The sequence below is a fragment of the Oryctolagus cuniculus genome, chromosome 10 (genome assembly GCF_964237555.1).
Source record: "Oryctolagus cuniculus chromosome 10, mOryCun1.1, whole genome shotgun sequence".
Lineage (NCBI taxonomy): Eukaryota > Metazoa > Chordata > Mammalia > Lagomorpha > Leporidae > Oryctolagus > Oryctolagus cuniculus.
Window position 1 is genome coordinate 71541099 of NC_091441.1, and position 12135 is coordinate 71553233.

Here is a 12135-nt window from a genome sequence, read left to right on the forward strand (position 1 = left end):
GCCCAGCGTTGTATACAGATTTTTTGTGAGAACATAAATACGTATGACAAATGGCCAATTATTGAGTTGTATAGTAATCACATGTTTAGTTTTTTTATGTAAAGCTGTCAACTGTAGCTTTATTATTTTGTATTATCAACAGCAATGTATGAATGATCGAGTTTTTCCTCATCCTTGTCTATGGTGAGTAATGGCTAATGGTGATATTTTTCTGTGCATCTTTGGTGAAAAGTCTTTTTTTTTTTTTTTGGACAGGCAGAGTAAAAGAGAGGAGAGAGAGAGAGAGAAAGAGAGAAAGGTCTTCCTTTTTTCCACTGGTTCACCCTCCAATGGCCGCTGTGGGCAGTGCACCACGTTGATCCGAAGCCAGGAGCCAGGCGCTTCTCCTGGTCTCCCATGCCGGTGCAGGGCCCAAGCACTTGGGCCATCCTCCACTGTACTCCCAGGCCAGAGCAGAGAGCTGGACTGGAAGAGGGGCAACCGGGACAGAATCAGGCGCCCCGACCAGGACAAGAACCTGGTGTGGCAGCACTGCAGGTGGAGGATTAGCCTATTGAGCCATGGGCGCCCACTGATGAAAAGTCTTAAAAAAGTCTTTTGCCCATGTTCTAGTTGAGTTGTCTGCAGTTTTACTGTTGAGTGTTCAGAGTTTTTGTATATTTAAGATACTATCCCTGTTTTGGATATATATATATATATATATATATATTTTTTTTTTTTTTTTAATTTGACAGGTAGAGTTATAGTGTGAGAGAGAGACAGAGAGAAAGGTCTTCCTTCCATTGATTCACTCCCCAAATGGCCACTATGGCTGGAGCTGTGCTGATCTGAAGCCAGAAGCCAGGTGCTTCTTCCTGGTCTCCCATGAGGGTGCAGGGGCCCAAGCACTTGGGCCATCCTCCACTGCCCTCCCGGGCCACAGCAGAGAGCTGGACTGGAAGAGAAGCAACTGGGACTAGAACTGGGTGCCCATATGGGAGGCCAACACCACAGGTGGAGGATTAACCAAGTGAGCCATGGCACTGGCTTCCTGGAAATATTTAAACTCCCATTTTTTTATAAGTAGTCTGTTCACAAATAATAAACAGAAAGCATAGGCCATTTCTGCATTTGGTTTTCTTTTATAAATGAGCTTGGGGAAAGTGCTTCACAGAGAGGATTTAAACCAAAAGAATATGTCTTTGTTCAGTGTAATGCTGTGACATTCTGATGCAAAGCTTTGCTAGGTTATCAATCTTTATATTTAGCCATGGTTAATGGCTTCATCCTAGCCCAGTGCCGGTTGTTGTGGCCAGAAGACAGAAGATCTCTCTCTTTGTCTCTTCATCCTCTCTGTGTAACTCTGCCTTTCAAACAAATAAATAAATCTTTCTAAAATAGCTATTTAAATAATTTTAATTAAAGTTATTCCTTAGAACCAAGGAAATAACAAGAAATATCTACTGACAGTGCTGACTTAAGCTTGCCATAATGACCATTATCACCAATGCTAGGGGACCAAATATCTCTGTTCTCTGGAACACGCACATGCCTTAGGATACAAAAGAAGAATATTTGTTTTTAGTTTTCTTATTAATTTATACGCTCCCATTTTGGTCATTTTGCCTTAAAAAACTAATTGGGAATTATTCTCTCCTCTGTGTTCTGGAAGAGAATTTGTACTGTTAGTGATATTTCTTCTTTAAATACATGAATTTTCTGAAACCTTATTTTTTCTTGTTAATGAAATATTAATACAAAGCGAACAGATTCAATGTAGTCCATAGATTAAATTCTAAGAATAAATTCCCTAGTAAACCTATCTAGGCATGCATATTTTTTTGCAGCACTTTGAAATAATGAATTCATTTCACTAATGGATGTAGAGATATTCAAATGTCTATTCCATTTAGGGTCAAATAATTTATGTTTTCAATGAACTCTGTTTTATCTAATGTTTCTAATTTATCATGATAAGTCACACTGTAAATTTCCCTATTGTTCATCAAATGTCTGTAGGATCTCTAGGGGTGTCTCTTCTCTTATTCCTAAGGTAGGCAATTTGTGTCTTCTTTGGTTTTTTCTCCTGGTCAGTCTGAACAGGGTTTCATCAATTTTATTTATCTTTTCTGAGGGCTAGCATTGGGTTTCCTTGATTTTTCTGTGTTTATTCTGTTTCCTACTTCAGTGTTTTATTTTTATTATTTATTTATTTTTTTGTGCATTTAATTTGTTATTTTCAATTGTTTCAGATATAACATAAAGTCATTGATTTGAAATGCTTCTTTTCTAATATGGAAACTAGCATTAGAAATTGATCTCTAAGCACTGCTTGAACTACATTTTAGTGTTTTATTATTTTGTTCAAAATACTTTCTAATTTAACATTTAATTTCTTCATTGATGCATGTCTTAGAAATGCATTTTTTAATTTATGATATTTGAAGATTTTAACAGATTTTGTGATATTGATTTAACTATATTTATATTAAAACAAACTTCATATACTTTATATATAGTTTTAAGAGCATAATGATACTTCCCACCCTATTCTCCCTCATCCTTCTTTTATTTTTAATTTTTATAATGTGATACTTTCAATTTACTTCTTAATCATAAACTTAAACCTTCATTGAGTAAATAATTCAATAAGTAATAAGTAGAACAACCACTGTTCCTAATTGTATAGACAAATACTATAAACACTAATCAAATCTCAGATATCATAACAAACCAATATTATGTATCAAATCTCTTGCTATGCTTATATTGTTCATTGTGATAGTACTCAAGATGACTTTAATAATGTTTGTGTGACTTATGATCTAATATTGATTTCCTGACAAATAAATTATATTGTTAAGTTAGATATATATTAAGATAAATAGTTATGTTAAACTAAGTAATTCAGTAATTATGTTAAATAAGCTATATGTTATATTAAGTTTAATTACTGATATTATTGTTGTGATATTGATAAATCTGTTAAATAATTAAGTAATCTGTCCAAGTAGTTATATTAAGTAGTTATATTAAAAATGTTAAATGAAAAAATGACATACTAATATTAATAAGTATATTGATCCTAATAACTAAACAGTAAAAAAAATAATGGCCAAATTAAGTCACAAACTTAAAAATACAGAAAAGTCAATACATAAATGCATAAGACCACATAAGGAAGATTCCTCATGAGCAAGAGAAAAAGGGGGGAATGTGGAAGCCTAAAATTAGCCTAGACCTGCTAATTGCTGTCTCAGCCTCTGTATCTGAGCTTGCTTGCTTGTCCGTTGTAACGCCATGACAGGCTCAAAGTCAGGCAAAAGAGGAACAGGCCAAATTCTTGGAAATGAGAAACGACAAACAATTCCTGGAATCTGTGGTCTACAGCTTCCTTTTTTGCCTGACTTCTTCCTTTGAGACTTCCCATTTTTGTGATGTATAGCCCTTTACATTTAACAACACCAATGAAATGCGTAAGTTTGTAAAAGTTCCCATATAGAGAATAAGGAAGTAGCCTATGTGTGTAGGGACATGCATACTTGTTTGTTGGAGAATATAAAATTGCTGGGGAAAGGGGGTCTTTGCCTCCCACAGCGTGTGGGGCAGCACCGCTGTGCATGTAGGTAAAGGCCCCAGCCGGCTAGAATAAATCTTCTGCTTATTGCATCTGTAACTGCCATTCATGTATTATTTGGGAATCAGGACACAACAAAGTCACAATAGCTAAGATATGGAATCCACCCAGATGTACATCAACTGATGAATGACTGGATAAAGAACATGTACATATACATTCTGGAATACTATTCAGGCATAAAAATAGAATGAAATCCTGTCCTTTGCAACAACAAAATGGATGAAGCTGGAAATCATTACACTTAGTGAAATAAGCCAGTTCCCACAACACACATATTATGTTTTCTTGGATCTGTGGTAACTAATAGAGTATAAAAAATATAATGTATATGAATGAAACTGAAATTTTGAGATTTGGTAATTGTTTACAGCCCATAAACAATCCACTATGTAAAGAATTCAACGAACAGAAGAGAGGGCAGTGTTTTTTCTCTTCTATTTGTTGAATCCTTTACTTAGTTGATGGTTAACCTAATGATTATTAAATAATCAGAAATTGTGCACAGTTCATCTCCTTTTGTTGGTCAGCTAAGCAGTGATCCATGACTCTTTTTGAGACTCCTGTGGGATTTCCCACAGTCCACCCCCTAGGCTCTTAACGTCTCTTCCGAATGAGAGGCATTGTGAGGCTCAAGAGGGAGCAATCCCAAGTCATTCCAGTGGCCTCTAAAGTCCACGCCGCTTCACCTTTATTTACTAGGAGGGACAGTTCTTGAGTTATAGTGATCCCCTTGCTGGGAATCTACACCACGTTTCCACAATTTCAGTAAAATGGAAGATAAACATATTCTCTAATTTTTAGACATTTCCATGGGTTTATCTTGATTATGTCACCATTGTCCATTGCTGATATATTGTAAAAGGTTCATATATATATATACATATATATATAAAACAGCCTATAACTTTATATTTAACAGTCTATAGCTTAACAATTTATGTTTTTTTTATGTTTTAAGTTGTTTAATAAACTCCACAAAATAATAGCGGATGCATCGAAATAACGATTTATGTTTTAATTTGACCATTATACCTACAAGCTAAACATGCAATCATAATCATACTAACAGCAATAATTAATAATCCATAATAAGTAATCAATAATCAATAATTAAACATATAACAATTAACTAATTAAGGAAAAATTTTATTATTACGTTTTATATATTTCACATTTTTATTCTCTAATGTGGGCTTCCATAGACATTCATATAATGCTTTACATTTTAGTGACTAAAAGAAGTATTCAGGCCATTTTATCTCTTCATTTTGCCTAGCATTTTTACATTTAAAAACATCATTATGCCTTAACATGGAAAATGCATAATCTAAGCCAAAATTTTCTATATATACTGGGCTTTTTATCTGTGGGAGTGTCCATAAATATTTATTAATACATATCCTACAGTCTAATTTGGGGTTTGTTGCTATTTCTATATCAAATATATCTAGTATTGACAGGAAGCAGTTGCATATCTTAAATCTATATTTCCTTTTTCATTTTTGCCATGTGTTTCGTCTTTTTCCTTTCTATAAACTTCAGTAGCTTAAGTGCTTGTTCTTTCTGAAGCCTGAAATAATCCTTCACATGCATGGCAGTAATCCATTGATAAGCTCTGGACCCGGCAGCCCCCTGTACAATGCTGGTTCTACTACCCATCTTGCCTTTTGTTTGGATAATTACTGAGAACTGCACTCCTGTATCCACCAGGAAATCAACAGGAACCCCTTCCACCTTAAAAGTTACCCTGGACTCAGGGAGGGGATCCAAGCCCCATCCTCCCTATTCATTGTCATTCCCCTCTTTTGTGAACAAGACCTCATCCTGACTGCCCTTCATCCTGTCTCTTTCTCTGTTTTCTCGCTTAGGACATTCATTCTTCCAATGTCCTTTCTCTTTGCTGAGAGTACATTGGTTCCTGCTGATCCTAGACCACGGTCTATCTCTCCCCAGGTGGTAGTCCTGCCTTCCTTCTCTGACTCCCCTTCCCATTATCATGGTTAGAAGTATTTTGGAAAAGATAAAGGAGGGCTCCAAGATGGTGGAATAGGGAGGGAGCTCACTGATAGTCCAAGAAAAGATAGTTTAATAAAAGTGGAAATACTGTAGTCTCAGGGAAGAGTTAGAGGAAAAACTGCAGGGGAAACTCTTCCAGAATTAGTGGGACATGGTGGACTTACGTGGAAGGCACGGGCGCCCATGGCTTGGGACCCCAGCTGCCAAGTCTATGCAACAGCACTGGAAAGGGAGGTGAGGTGAAACCGCAGTAGCCCGAGACACTGGCGGAAAAGCAGCAAGAGCATAGAGGGAACGAGGCTTGAAGCTCCGTGGGGGAAAGTACACCAGCCTAACCAGAGGAGGGAAAAAAAAAAAATAAAAGGGACTGGTACGGACACAATTCTCTCCCTCCACTCACCTTACAAAGGCAGGAAAGACAATACAGCAGGCACCATTTAGGACATACATAACAGCTACACTAGCTCGGGGCTGTGCCTGCCCTCAGCCAAGCAGAAAAACCTGACTCTGGTGGGGAGAAATAATAGGAGATTAAGACCTAGTGAATGTGTGGAGCTTATGAACTGGGACAGTGGAAAAAAAAAACTGAGGGTAAGTGGGAGAACTCACGGTGTGGCTGAGACGTGAGTAGTCTCGGTGGGAGACCCCACAAATTCAGGCAGCTTTGGCTACTCAGTGAGAGACATTGCAGGGGAATCTGAGCTTACACAGAGGACTGCATAGATCCTGGGGACAGAGCAGACAAATATTATACCCACTGGGGCTAGCGCTCAGGCACTGATTGCCATCAAGGAGAGGAGGAGCTCAGCTGAGAAGAATTACTTCCCTTCTGAATGAAAAAAAAGAGAGAGAGAGACAGAAGATTTACCACACTAAACTTTTGACACACCCTTAACCCTGAAGAACTGAACAGAGCTCTCTGGCCACACCTATCACAAGCCTCTAGAGATTCACCAAAAGCAGACAGTCCACATAATCTAGAGTCCTAGTATAATAAGAAAAGCCAGCACAGAGAGAAAGAAAAAAGAAGAAACCAAAGAATATCTCCACAATGCCAAACAACAAACGCAGAAACTGAGGAAACAAGAACAAGGAAGACATTATGATGCTCGCAAATGAACATGACACTCTAATACAAGATTATTAAGATGATTCCACGTGCAGAATCATGAAGCAAGACCCCTACCTTTCACCTTACACAGAAATTCACTGAACATGGATTAAAGACTTAAATCTACAACTTGACACCATCAAATTATTAGAGAGCATTGGAAAAACCCTGCAAGATATAGCTACTGGCAATGACTTCTTGGAAAACACCCCAAAAGTACAGGCAGTCAAAGCCAAAATTAACATTTGGGATTGCATCAAATTGAGAAGTTTCTGTACTGCAAAAGAAACAGTCAGGAAAGTGAAGAGGCAACCAACAGAATGGGAAAATATATTTGCAAACTATGCAACAGATAAAGGGTTAATAACCAGAATCTACAAAGAGATCAAGAAACTCCACAACATCAAAACAAACAACTCACTTAAGAGATGGGCCAAGGACCTCAATAGACATTTTTCAAAAGAGGAAATCCAAATGGCCAACAGACACATGAAAAAATGTTCAAGATCACTAGCAATCAGGGAAATGCAAATCAAAACCACAATGAGGTTCCACCTCACCCCGGTTAGAATGGCTCACATGCAGAAATCTACCAACAACAGATGCTGGAGAGGATGTGGGGAAAAAGGGACACTAACCCACTGTTGGTGGGAATGCAAACTGGTGAAGCCACTACGGAAGTCAGTCTGGAGATTCCTCAGAAACCGGAAGATAACCCTACCATTCAACCCAGCCATCCCACTCCTTGGAATTTACCCAAAGGAAATGAAATTGGCAAACAAACAATTGTCTGCACACTAATGTTTATTGCAGCTCAATTCACAATAGCTAATACCTGGAACCAACCCAAATGCCCATCAACAGTAGAATAGATAAAGAAATTATGGGACATGTACTCTATAGAAAACTATACAGCAGTCAAAAACAACGAAACCCAGTCATTTGCAACAAGATGGAGGAATTTGGAAAACATCATGCTGAGTGAATTAAGCCAGTCCCAAAGGGACAAATATCAGATGTTCTCCCTGATTGGCGACAACTAACTGAGCACCAAAGGGGAAACTTGTTGAAGTGAAATGGACACTATGAGAAACAGTGACTTGATCAGCTCTTGTCTCACTGTTGATGTACAATGTAATACTTTATCCATTTTAGTATTTCTTTATTGTTCTAGTGCTATTGGTTGAACTCTGTAATTAACACACAATTATTCTTAGGTGTTTAAATTTTAACTGAAAAGTGACCCCTGTTAGGAATTTGGAAAACATTATGCTGAGTGAAATAAGCCAATCCCAAAGGGACAAATACCACTTGTTCTCCTTGATCGGGGACAACTAACTGAGTACCAAAAAGGAAACCTGTTAAAGTGAAATGAACACTATGAGAAACGGTGACTTGATCAGCCCTCACCCTGACTGTTGATGAGCAACTTAATATGTTATCCCTCTTAGTATTTTTGTTTGTTTGTTCTACTTAATACTTTTGGTTGAATACTGTAATCAATACACAATTCTTCTTAAGTGCTGAAACTTAACTGAAAAGTGATCGCTGTTAAATATAAGAGTGGGAATAGAGAGGGAAGAGATGTGCAATTCGGGACATGTTCAAGCTGACTTACCTCAAACAGTAGAGTTAGAAACATACCAGGGGATTCCAATTCAATCCCAACAAGGTGGCATGTACCAATGCCATCTCACTGGTCCCAGTGATCAATTTCTGTTCACAATTGATCATAATGATAGGACTAAGAACCAAAGGGATCGCATAAACAAGAATAGTGTCTGCGAATACTAGCTGATAGAATCAAAAAGGGAGAGAATGATCCAACACGGGAAGTGAGATACACAGCAGACCCATAGAATAGCAGATGTCCTAAACAGCACTCTGGCCTCATAATCAGCCCTTAAGGCATGTGGATCCGGCTGAAAAGCCCATGAGAGTATTTCAGGCATGGAAAGCCAAGACACTCTGGGGGAAAAAAAAAAACTAAATGAAAGATCTCTGCGAGTGAGATCCCAGTGGAAAGAATGGGTCATCAAAGAAGGAGGTACCTTTCCCTGAAGGGAGGAGAGAACTTCCACTTTGACCATGGCCTTGTCTAAATATGATCAGAGTCGGTGAACTCAGTGGTCTTCCATAGCCTTGGCAGCTCATGACAAGAGCCTAGGGTGATTACTGAGGCCATTAACAAGAGTGTCAATTTGTTAAGTCAACAACAGGAGTGTGCACTTACTCCTCATGTAGGATCTTTGTCCTTAGTGTGCTATACATTGAGATTTAATGCTATAACTAGTACTCAAACAGTATTTTTCACTTTATGTTTCTGTGTGGGAGCAAACTGTTGAAATCTTTACTTAATGTATGCTAAACTGATCTTCTGTATATAAAGAGAATCGAAAATGAATCTTGAAGGGGAGAGGGAGTGGGAAAGGGGAGGGTTGCGGGTGGGAGGGACGTTATGAGGGGAAGCCATTGTAATCCATAAGCTGTACTTTGGAAATTTATATTCATTAAATAAAAGTTAAAAAAAAGATTATTAAGATGATGAGATAGAAGAAATGCAAGATACATATTTCAAAAAATTTATGATAAGAACAGTTAGAAGTTATCAAAAATAAATGTATGAATTACAGAAACTATACAGGACAGAAAATATCTCTTGTGAAAATGAAATCTTAAGGAGGAATCAAAATGAAATGAGGAATTTACCAGAACATGAAATAGAGATATTGAGGAGAAATCAAAATGAAATGAATTCAATAGAACAAATGAAAAACACATTTGAGAGCCTTAAAAACAGAAATAGTGAGATAGAAGAGAGAATACTGGACTTAGCAGACAGAGCACAGGAAAGTATACATCAAACCAAAGAAAAGAAGAGGAAATTAGAAATCTAAAAAATATTGTTGGGAATCTACAGAATACTATTAAGAAACCCAATATTTGTATTCTTGGAATTCCTGAAGGCATGGAGATACAGAAAGGATCAGAAGGCCTTTTTGGTGAGATACTAGCAGAAAACTTACCGGGTTTGGAGAAGGAAAGAGACAGGAAGCACATAGATCCCCCAATAAACATGTCCAAAGAGATCCTCACCACGAAGATCAACAAGGACACAGCAGAGTTAATCGACACTATAGCCCAAAGGGATCTAACAGATATCTACAAAAGGTGAGAACTTCCAATGTGACCCGTAAACCTTAAGCCTGTAACTCCTGAGCAGCACAAGGCCTCTTGCCTCCACGAAGAAGCAGCTGTCACTGCCTGTCATGAAATATGAAACTCTGATGCTGCAGTTACTGGTGAATATGGAAGTTTAACTGAAAAAGTGTCATTAAATTACAATACTGAAAATGCATTTGAGGAACAAGTATATATTGTAGGCTTTGTGTTCTAAGGTGTTTTGTTTAAACAGAAACTAGAAAAATGAAATGGCAAGTAACTATGCTAAACCAAATTCCATGAGTTTTGGTTTCCTGGTACGTTGTATTCATTACATATATTTTGCTAGTAAAATTTCCCCAAAACTCACCATGTGAAACTACTATTGAGTTATAGAGGGCTGAACCATAATGCCTGCTATGAAAACACATGGCCTGGGAAAGCAGTAGAAGACGGCCCAAGTCCTTGTGCCCCTGCACCCGTGTGGGAGACCTGGAGGAAGCTCCTAGCTCCTGGCTTCAGATTAGCTCAGCTCTGGAGTCTGAGGTTATTTGAGAGTGAACCAGTGGATGGAAGACCTCTCTCTCTCTCTCTGGTTCTACCTCTCTCTATAAATTTATCTTTCAAATAAATAAAATAAATCTTAAAAAAGAATTGAAAAGCATCACATATATTCAGCATATTAAAATATTTTTCAATCGTAATTTTCAGGAAGACTTCAGAGTTTCTAGGAAACATGCAAAGTGCTTGAAAAACTAATTAGAAAACTCACACAGTTTTCAAGCATCCCTCAGATGTTTGACAAGGAAAATAACTAAACCCATCCCCATGAGGTTACAGGTGGTAGTAGAGGTCTTCCCAATTCTGTCTCATAATAGGTGGCAACCCAGAGAACTGGGTAGCTGCTACAGATAAGGGAAGGAAACTTGGAATTCCCATTGTTGAGGAGAAGCCTAAATTTAGTTTTCCAGGGACTCTTTCTGTACAGGTTAACAATGGTGGAGACTGGGAGGTACATCTGTGCTTCAACCACTTTCTCTCACTTCCTTTGTAAACAGATTCTTCCCAATCTTTCATTCTTTGAGTGAGTGTGATATGGTGTAACCGGTTTAGGTATGCATGAGCTGGAAGCCCTTGCAAACCTCAAATGATAATTCTATCTTCCTACTTGTCAAACAACACTAAAATTCAATATCCCTTTATCATAATTCTTCCTAAAATTAAGTATAGAAGGAAAGTTCCTTAACACGATGAATACTGTATGTGAAAACCCACAGTCCATGTCATATTTAATGGGAGAAATCTGAGTTCATTTCTTCAATATCTGAAACAAAACAAAGAGTTCGACTTTCACTAGTCATATTCAAGTCATATTCAGCAAAATATTGTAAGTCACTGCCTGAACATTAAAGTGAGATGAAGAAATAAGGGGAAGACAATGGGGGAAGAGATCAAATTATATTTTATGATGACATAATTTAAAATATGGAAAAACTCAAAAATTACACTAAAAACTGCTAGAACTGAAAAGTTAAACTGAGCAAAGTTCCCAGATACAAAATTAACATGTAATACTCAGAAACACATCAAAAATGAAGTTTTTGAAAAATCACAAAGCTATCCAATTCACAAAACTACAACAAAATAAAATATATCTAGGCATGTGTTTATCAAAGAAATCACATGATCTCTACAGTGAAAATTACCAGGCACTGAGGAAATAAATGGAAGAGTCCTAAAAAATGGAAAGGCATCCCATGTTCATGTATTGGAACAATTACTATTGTTTCAGTATGTATACTATCTACATAAATTTACATAACCTTCAACATAATTCTCATCAGAATATCAATGGTACTACTTACATAAATAGGAAAAATTCCTAAAATTGGTGTGAAACCACAGAAGACCACAAAAAGACAATTTAATACTTTGCAGAAAGATCAAGTCTCAAGGTATCATAATATCAGACGTCAAAACATGCTACCAAGCTATACTAACCAATACATTATAATATTGGCATAAAAACTTATATATAGACCAAAGGAACATAATACGAATATCGGCAACAAATCCATCGAGCTGTAACAAACTGATTTTCACCAGGGGCATAAAAATATGCTTTGGATGAAGGACAATTCTTCAATAAATGCTGCTAGAAGAGCCAGATTTTCATATGCAAAATAATCAATATAGCCCTACATCTCTTTTCATACATTAAAAAATC

General features: G+C 37.2%; 1 long non-coding RNA gene across 1 annotated transcript in view; it reads left to right on the forward strand.

Moving 5' to 3' along the window:
* The first annotated feature begins 9714 nt into the window (after positions 1–9714).
* The window catches only part of LOC103349278 (uncharacterized), a 91043-nt gene continuing 88622 nt past the window's right edge, over positions 9715–12135 (forward strand). The window contains exon 1 of the long non-coding RNA XR_517493.3: positions 9715–9917. This is a non-coding gene — a long non-coding RNA (uncharacterized lncRNA). The remainder of the gene's footprint in view (positions 9918–12135) is intronic.